This window comes from Micromys minutus (genome assembly GCF_963924665.1).
Source record: "Micromys minutus genome assembly, chromosome: 3".
NCBI lineage: Eukaryota > Metazoa > Chordata > Mammalia > Rodentia > Muridae > Micromys > Micromys minutus.
In genome coordinates, this window is record NC_137972.1 from 93,533,768 (window position 1) to 93,541,727 (window position 7,960).

Here is a 7,960-nt window from a genome sequence, read left to right on the forward strand (position 1 = left end):
AAATGTTTGCCTCTCCCTCCCCCTCCACACTGCCCTGCCCCCCAGTAAAAACTTGCATGCTTTCTAGTTTTTTGTTAGTTTTTCACCGCCAGACTTTGACTGAAGCTTCCAAGAATCTTTATTTTTTGCTACAAAATTTCTTCTGACAGAGTTGTTGGGATGATAGGAGACAACGTAAACAAAATATTCTAAAGCTGCTTCAATTCCTAGGTCTGTAACACAATTCCTGGAAATCTCTCCCAGAAGGGTTTAAAAAATGGAGTGATGGAAGTAAGCCATGTATTTTTAAGATGGCTCATATAGGTGTGTCAGCCAGGGTGACCTCAGAGTAGGGTGGAGCTTGTGACTCAGCATGGGAAAAGCAGCCACCACAGTGACTGTGAGAACCAAAGAGACCCACAGAACAAAAATGCCTGTAACCTGTAAGCCCCTTGCCCAAGGACAGACACTTCCTGAGATGCTGGAGGCTGCTGTGGGCGGTAACAAACTCTGACTGCGCTGGAGGTGTTTGATCACGTGTAGGCTGAAGGTATGTGGCAGAATTCGGTAGTGATATTATTCTCAACCTGTGGGACTAACGTGACCCATCAGGAGATCACACTGAGTGTTTGAAGAACACACTGTGCTCTTTAAGTATTTGAGTGTTGAATGTTGTTTAAAGAAAACACCGGAACCCAAAGAGTAAGCAGTAAGAGTAAGCAGTTTATCTTACCCGTGTTCAGGGCTGGTTCAACTCTTCCGTATTCCGTTATGCAGCTGTACAATGAAAAAAATAAGATGCACCCCCGTGTTAGCTACTTTTCTATTACTGTGATAAAACGTCATTGTAAGATGTAGTGGCCATGAACCTTTTCCATCAAAACATAAAACATAAGCTGAGGACTAGGAATTAAGTTTTTTTTTTTTTTTTTTTAAATTAAATCACTACCACTTTTATGCAAATGCCTTAACTCTCTCTACCCAGTAAAACTTTTTTTTTTTTTTTACACAAAGGCCCTCTGCTCTATTTTAGAAATTTGATGGCCTAGAGCAATGCCCCCCCCCACTTGGGGCAGGAGGGTTTACCTCTGACCTTCATTTCTCATGCACCAGTTCTCTTCAGACCAGCCAATTAAATACGATTGTGAGGTCAGACCCCAGCCAAGGCAGGACAAACAGCCACTGCCTGAGTTAGAATAAAAACCAGCTGTACTTCCTGTCTCGGCATGTTTTTTCTTCCAAGTGCACCTCTGTGACCAAGAATCAAGTTTGCCAAGCTGGGTGGTGGAGGCACACACCTTTAATCCCAGCACTCCTGAGATGGAGAGCCAGCCTGGTCTACAGAGCAAGTTCCGGGACAGCCAGGGGTGTAAGGAAAAGATGACGGGGCACCAATGAAAGGAAAAGTAACTGAAAGGAAGAGTCACAGGGCACCAATGTTGTGAAAGGATAACGATCCGAGTCACGGCACCAATGTTAGGGGAAGGATGAAGAGAGTGGGGGGCATATGGCCCATGGAGGTGCGGCGAGGCCTGAGGGCAAGGAAGATGCCTGAGGGGTCCATGTTGGGAATCCCTTCCCTGAGGGACCAGCCACACAACAGTATAGTACGGAATAGAGTTTATTCAGGTCATGGGAGAGTTAAGAGGGTGGTAGAGGCAGAGAGAGAGAGAAGTAGAGGAGTAGAGGCCGGCCATGAGCACGTGGGACAGAGAGGGGGGAAGGGAAGGGAAGAGGGAGGCTGCAAGAGCACCAGGGCAGGAGAGGCCAAGAGAGAGAGGAGGGGTCAAGCAGCTCCTTTTATAGTGTCAGGTCACTGGGGCGGAGCATACCTGGCCACTGCTGGGTAATTGAGGGGTGGGGTATACCTGGCTGTTGCTAGGTAACTGAGAGGTGGGGTTTACAGAATCCCAACAAGGGGTACACAAGAAACCATGTCTTGAAAAAAAGAGAGAAAGTTACATAAAGAGATACCGAAATAGAACTCACAATGTTTGTGTCTTTAATCTATTCACCCATCCATCCATCCATCCATCCATCCATCCATCCATCCATCCAACTATGGTGATAGACATGGAAGCTTCTATTACCAGGTTCCATCTCCCAATCACGTGTATTTTTTTAAATAAAAGATTTGGTTTTGTTTAAAGCTAGGCGTATGTGTCATGTATATCTGTGTGTAGGCATGTGCAGGAGTGAAGTTCAGTAAACTGCTCGGCTTACTAAAATTATGTATATTTATTATGAAACAAATGAATAAAATGGCCCAAATGCCCACTGAAGGGAGAAAGCTTCTTGGCTCTTTTGGTTTGGCCAGCATCCAGTTTACAAAGATTCTTCCTTCTGAATATGCCAGGATCCTCTTGGGAGCAATCTGGGCACTGTCTCTGCTTAGCCAGAGATCAGGTGGCTGAATTCCAGGCACGATTTTGAGTTTTGGAAATCAGAGTTAGAGAAAAAAGACCAAGTGTCTGCTGATGAGGCTGGAAGGGATGGAACGTAAGAGCTGAAGTGCACCAAGACCCACAGAGCTAGTCTGGGTGGGACATGCCTCCGTGTTTTCCTCTGCATGCACACAGAGCCTTTGGTTTGGTTCGGTGTGTTCTACAGTGTTTGATGCTGTCTATAGAATGGATGAATATAGGCTCCTTCCTGCAGTATTGTCAGTAGGGTGCTGGGTCCCAGCATAATATGAACACTTCGGTGGACATTATATATGTCTCTCCCTTTCTCTCTCACTGGCTCCTCCAGACAGCCATTTATCAAATAAGGACCGTCTCAATGTTACAGAAGTAAAATTTAGAGCCAGAGACTGTGTGGTCTTTTCACTCCCAGCCTAGGGCTCTTTGTTTCAGAGCAGGTTGACCGTTGTGCAACCTAGGAAGATCCAGCTAACTTCCCTTCAGCCAGTCTCCAGCCCAGAGTTTCCCCTCCCCTCAAAGCTAGAGGAATTCTCGTAGGAATCACAATAAGGAACGCTTCAGGCAAAGGGAGCAGTTATCGAAACTATTCATATGTAAAAGTCAGGCTGAGTCCTGAGGAATCCTGATGAATCTACCGTGGCCAGAGTCCTAAAGATGAAGCAGGAACAGGTTATAAGGAACTTTAATTCAGCAGCTCTCAACGTGTGGGTTTGGTTTAATTAGAAAAGGAAAACTTAGGAAGGGGCGATGGTGGATGCGGGGAATTCGGTAGCAGATCTAGGGGTCGGGCGGCGCCAGCGCAATCGAGGGCAAGCAAGTGGGGCGGGGAGAGAGCTAGTGTCGCTGTAGTCCCAGTGAGTGGGAAACTGGGAGCAGAGCAAGTGTCCAGAGAACTGGGGGCAGTGGGGAAGCCTACTAAGGAGAGAGAGAGAGTTGTTTTTAAAGTGCTAGTTGAGTGGCCATGTAGAGATACCGCTCGCTGGGTACTGTGAATTAGACCTGAAGCCATTCCAGTAAGTAAGATCAGGTCTGGGAAGACCTTCCCTTTGGGTGTGGATGCTATGAAGAACAAAACTGATAACAATCAGGCTGCCAGTTCTGGACTTGCTGGGTCATGACGCAGAAGCTGTGTGGGTCCTGGACCCACAGGACGACAGTTTACCTAAGCTTAGGATTTTTCTACAGCACCAGAGAAGAAACTGCTTCTGAGCAGGGGAGGGGTCACCCAAGGGCTAGAGGGCCGGTGAAAAGTCCCAATGTCTCTGTCTTCAAGGGCAGCACAGGGGGTGGCTCCTCGCTCAACAACTCTCCCCTGGGACCAGGAGACCTTTATGCTGACCAGTGTGTGTGTGGGGGCGGGGGGCAGCGTACCAGTTCTCCAAAATTTGGGTAGGTAGGTCTGGCGAGCAATGGCTCTCCATGTGGCAGCAGGGGACATGAACCTTCGAGTTTCTAAGTCGGAGTCACTAGGCACCAATGTTGTGTTTTATACAAAGGAAAAAAAAGCCAGGGATATGTTTTGTGGAGGCACAGTATGATGTGGGGAGAGGCGGTGTCTCTGCAGGCCCATGATGAGAAATCCCTTCCCGCGAGGTACCAGCCACACAGTGGTACAGTTTTGAATAGAGTTTGTGTAGGGCATGGGGAGGGCAGTTGAGGGAGTAGAGACAGAGAAAGGCTGAGTGAGTGAGTGAGAGAGAGAGAGAGAGAGAGAGAGAGACAGAGAGAGAGAGAGAGACAGAGAGAGAGGAGTAGAGGCCAGCCACTAGCACAGAGAGAGGAGGGGTGGGGAAGAGGGTAAGGGAGCTAAAGCAAGAGAGTGAGGAGGGCCAAACAGCCATACCTGGCTGTTGCCAGGTAACTGTGGGGCGGAGCCTAGAAAACTTGCCAACAAGAGTCATATAGACGAAGCAGGAACAGATCATAAGAAACTTTCTAATTCAGGAGCTCTCAACATGTGGGTTGTGACTCCGTTGTGGGGGGGTGAGGGGATTGGGTATTGAACAACCCTTTCACAGGGGTCACCTATACCATCGGAAAACACAGATATTTATATTCTGATTCATGATGGTAGCAACATTACAGTTATGAAATAGCAACAAAAATAACTCTATAGTTGTGGGGTCACCACATGAAGAGCTGTATGAAAGGCCCACGGCCTTAGGAAGGCGGGAACACTGCTCTAATTCGATTTCTACTGGTGTTCTGTATTGTCCTGGGAGACTTGGGAAATACAATAGGACCACAAGACCTCTTCTTGGGGACACTTCTGAGGAAAACTGGTGGATGTGATGGTTCCAGCTGGTCCACAGACTCAGGAATTACCTGGGAGACATGCGCTCAGGCGCAGCTTCAGAGGATTGTTGACGTTAGCTTAGCCTCGGTGAGCCTGGGAAGGTTATTTTGTTTAGGACAACTGAGGCAGAAAGACTCACCTAGGGCAGGCCATTTCCAGGGAGGACAGTAGGCTAGCTGAGCACTGGCTTGTCACATTCTCCTGAGTCCTTCATGGGACCAGCTGCCTCAAGGTTGTGTTGCCATGGTTCCCTTGTGGGACTGTCTGCTAGAACTGAGTCAGAATAAACATAAACCTTTTTCCCCTTAAGTTGTTGTTGTTGTTGTTGTTTTTTTTTTTTTTTTTTTTTTTTTTTTTGCTTTTGTTTTGGTTGGTTTTTGTTTGTTGGGTTGTTTTTTGTTGCTGGTTTGGTAGGGGTAGTTTGTCATAGCAACAGCAGTAACTAAGACAGTGAATAAACAAGAAACAAATAATTCGAGTAGCCTGAATACAAGGTTACAACAAAAAGGTTATTTGGGTGGAACAAGTATATGTTTATGATTATGAATGTATAAATGGAATGCTATATTTGTATAGATGAAATATTATTCAGATCTTAAAAGGAAGAAAATTCTGATAAATACTACCCACAAAGATGAATGTTGTGGAAATTATGCTAAGTAAAGCACGCCACAAAGCAAATAGCGAATGTTGAATTCCCTCTGGTGAAACCTGTGAGTAAGCAAGGTCACAGAAACAGAAAATGAATCGTGTTGCACGGGCTCTGAGGAGAAAGGTCTGGCACATTCTTCGGGGTGAGTGCAGGTCTTCCGTTTTACAAGAGGAGAAGAGTTCTGGACCCTGGTGAAGCAGCTGTGTGGGTGCTCTTAGCACAGCTGAGCTGGGCATGCGGAAACATGCATGTTCACTTTCGTCTCCCATGTGTGTCAACAGAACTAAAAAGATCAACCAAGCAGACATGCTAGGACTCCCTCCCTCCCGGCGGAGACCAGAAGCCTCTGGGCCAGGATCAGACTGACAGACGCGACGTAGGAGGTTCTATGCTCACAGGATATTTTGGCAGCCGTTGGATTGGAACTATCCAGAATCTGGGAAGCAACCATGGTAAATCGTTAAATGCTATATCCAAAAGGTTTGTGCTCCCTCTGTCCCTCTGTTGGCATCCTGACCATGTAAGACATAGAACAGGGGTCCTTAGGTCAGGACTGAGACAAGCACCCTGATACCATGGGGCTACCATGAGAGAAAGCACCTTCAGCACACACTTACGCCAGACACCTTCTACTGTAAGATTCCCACACTACCCAGCCTGTGGTTCTGCGGAGCAGCAAGAGCAGACTTCCTTTATGGGTATAGAAGCCGATGAAGCCGATGGGCCTTACAGCGCCAGAGGACTTGGGCTGTCTGAATGCTGGTGTAATCACATGAAAAGGCACTGGGGGTGGGGAGCAGGCAGAGAACAGCTCAGTGGGTAAAGATGCTTATTATACAAGTATGAGAACCTGAGTTTAATCTCTGGAGCCCACATGGAGCAGAAGAGTGAACTGACTGACCATGAAAACATAAAAGTTAAATAACACTTCATAAACAATCTTGAGAAACCGGATATTTCCTTACGATTCTTCACTGGTATTTTTGGTATTCTCCAATGACATACTTCTCCCGCCCCCTGGGGTGTGGTTTGTTTCCTTTAAAACCCCCATCTTCCAGCCACTGGGGGTCAGACTCCTCTACTCCTGCGTGGGATATGAGTCTCGACCCCAGTGCACTGGTCAATTAAAAAACCTCATGTAATTGCATTAAGAACGGTCTCTCATGAGTTCTTAGGGCGGGGGTCGTCTTATCCTGAGACTTGACTGAGGGTCTCCTCTCTTCGGGGGTCTTTCAGGTCCTCTGACATCCACATGTGCAGCGTGGCACACGAGTGTCTCCAAGGATAACGACAAAGAGGATGATAATGATAATAATGCCTGATAGTGATAACAAAATATTAATAGTTTTAGGAAGTAAAAAGAGGGGTTGGAGAAGCAGCTCAGTGGCTTAGCACTATTACAGCCCATGTAGAGGACTCAGGTTCGGTTTCCAGGATCCTCATAGCCAGGGGACCCAACACCCTCTTCTGATTTCCAGAGCTCCTGCGCGCACGCACTCAGGCACATACACATAAAAATATCTTTCCCCCGCAAAATTGAAAAGGAGGAGGAGTAGAGAGTAGGGACAGCATGTGGCGATAAGAGGGGAAGCCTGTGTTTTAGAGGAACTCAGCAGCTGAGAGCCCGGAAGCTGGAGAGGAAAGGGGGCTAACGGGGGATTTAGAGCCATACTGAAGAGTCCAGGCTTCCGTGAAAGGAAGATGGGGACAAGGCCAACAGAAATAGTGATCTAATCATTTATGAGAAGTCACTCTGGCTTCCAAGTTGGGAGGAGGCTGAAGCTGGTAGTAAAGTGTCTGGGACTTCAGTAGGAGAGCGCGCTGCCTGAAGCCGAGAGGCAGAGAAGAGGAAAGGATGAGTTCCGGAGGTGTTCCGGAGCTGATGAAGATGCTGAATGGGTTCCTATGGGAGCCTTGTTCACCGGAGGATAGCCGGAAAAGGAGAGAGCCGAGGCTTGTAGATTTCCGGTACCATCGTCTCCCATCGACAAAGCACTCCGGGAGGAGGTCTGAGGAGACCGATGTGGACTTGGTGATTCTGAGGCACTTGTAGGACATACGAACGGCCGCAGGGAGCGCTGTAGCCCTGGGGTTTGAGGGTGGTGGGCTACATCAATAGGGATGTAAATACTGTGGTAGATACGGGAGAGGGGCTAAATAAGAAAAAGGGGGGGGGGCGGGAATCCAACCCCTCAGACCATGTCTTCTGAAGCCTTCCTACCCTGCTTATCCATTTCCTCCCACGTAGATGTTAGTTATGTGACGTAATTACACAAACCAAGCATTAGCTGATGATAAATCAAAGAAATTTATTTTAAAATCGTTCTTCACTATGTAACAAAGGTGAAACACATGTGCAGAGTGACCAGATGCACACACACCCTTCCCCTTTAAAATATTTAATTTGCTCTTTAAATGATGTGTATGTGCATGTGTGTGTGTGTGGTGCTGTCGGGGACCAGAAGAGGGCGTTGGATCCCCTGCGGTTAGAAGCAGTTTTTAGTCACTGGCGGCTCATGATGGGGAACAGCCTCCGTCCTCCACAGAACAGCAAGTGTTCTAACAGTTAAGCCTTCTCTGCAGCCCCCACATATTTATTCTTACATAAAA

The 7,960-nt window shown here is 47.3% G+C and overlaps 1 long non-coding RNA gene across 1 annotated transcript; it reads left to right on the forward strand.

The window, feature by feature from the left end:
* The first annotated feature begins 338 nt into the window (after positions 1 to 338).
* LOC308418810 lies at positions 339 to 6,504 on the forward strand. Its single transcript, XR_013974969.1, has 2 exons — positions 339 to 529; positions 5,632 to 6,504. It is a non-coding gene; the product is annotated as an uncharacterized lncRNA (long non-coding RNA).
* Positions 6,505 to 7,960: the final 1,456 nt, after the last annotated feature.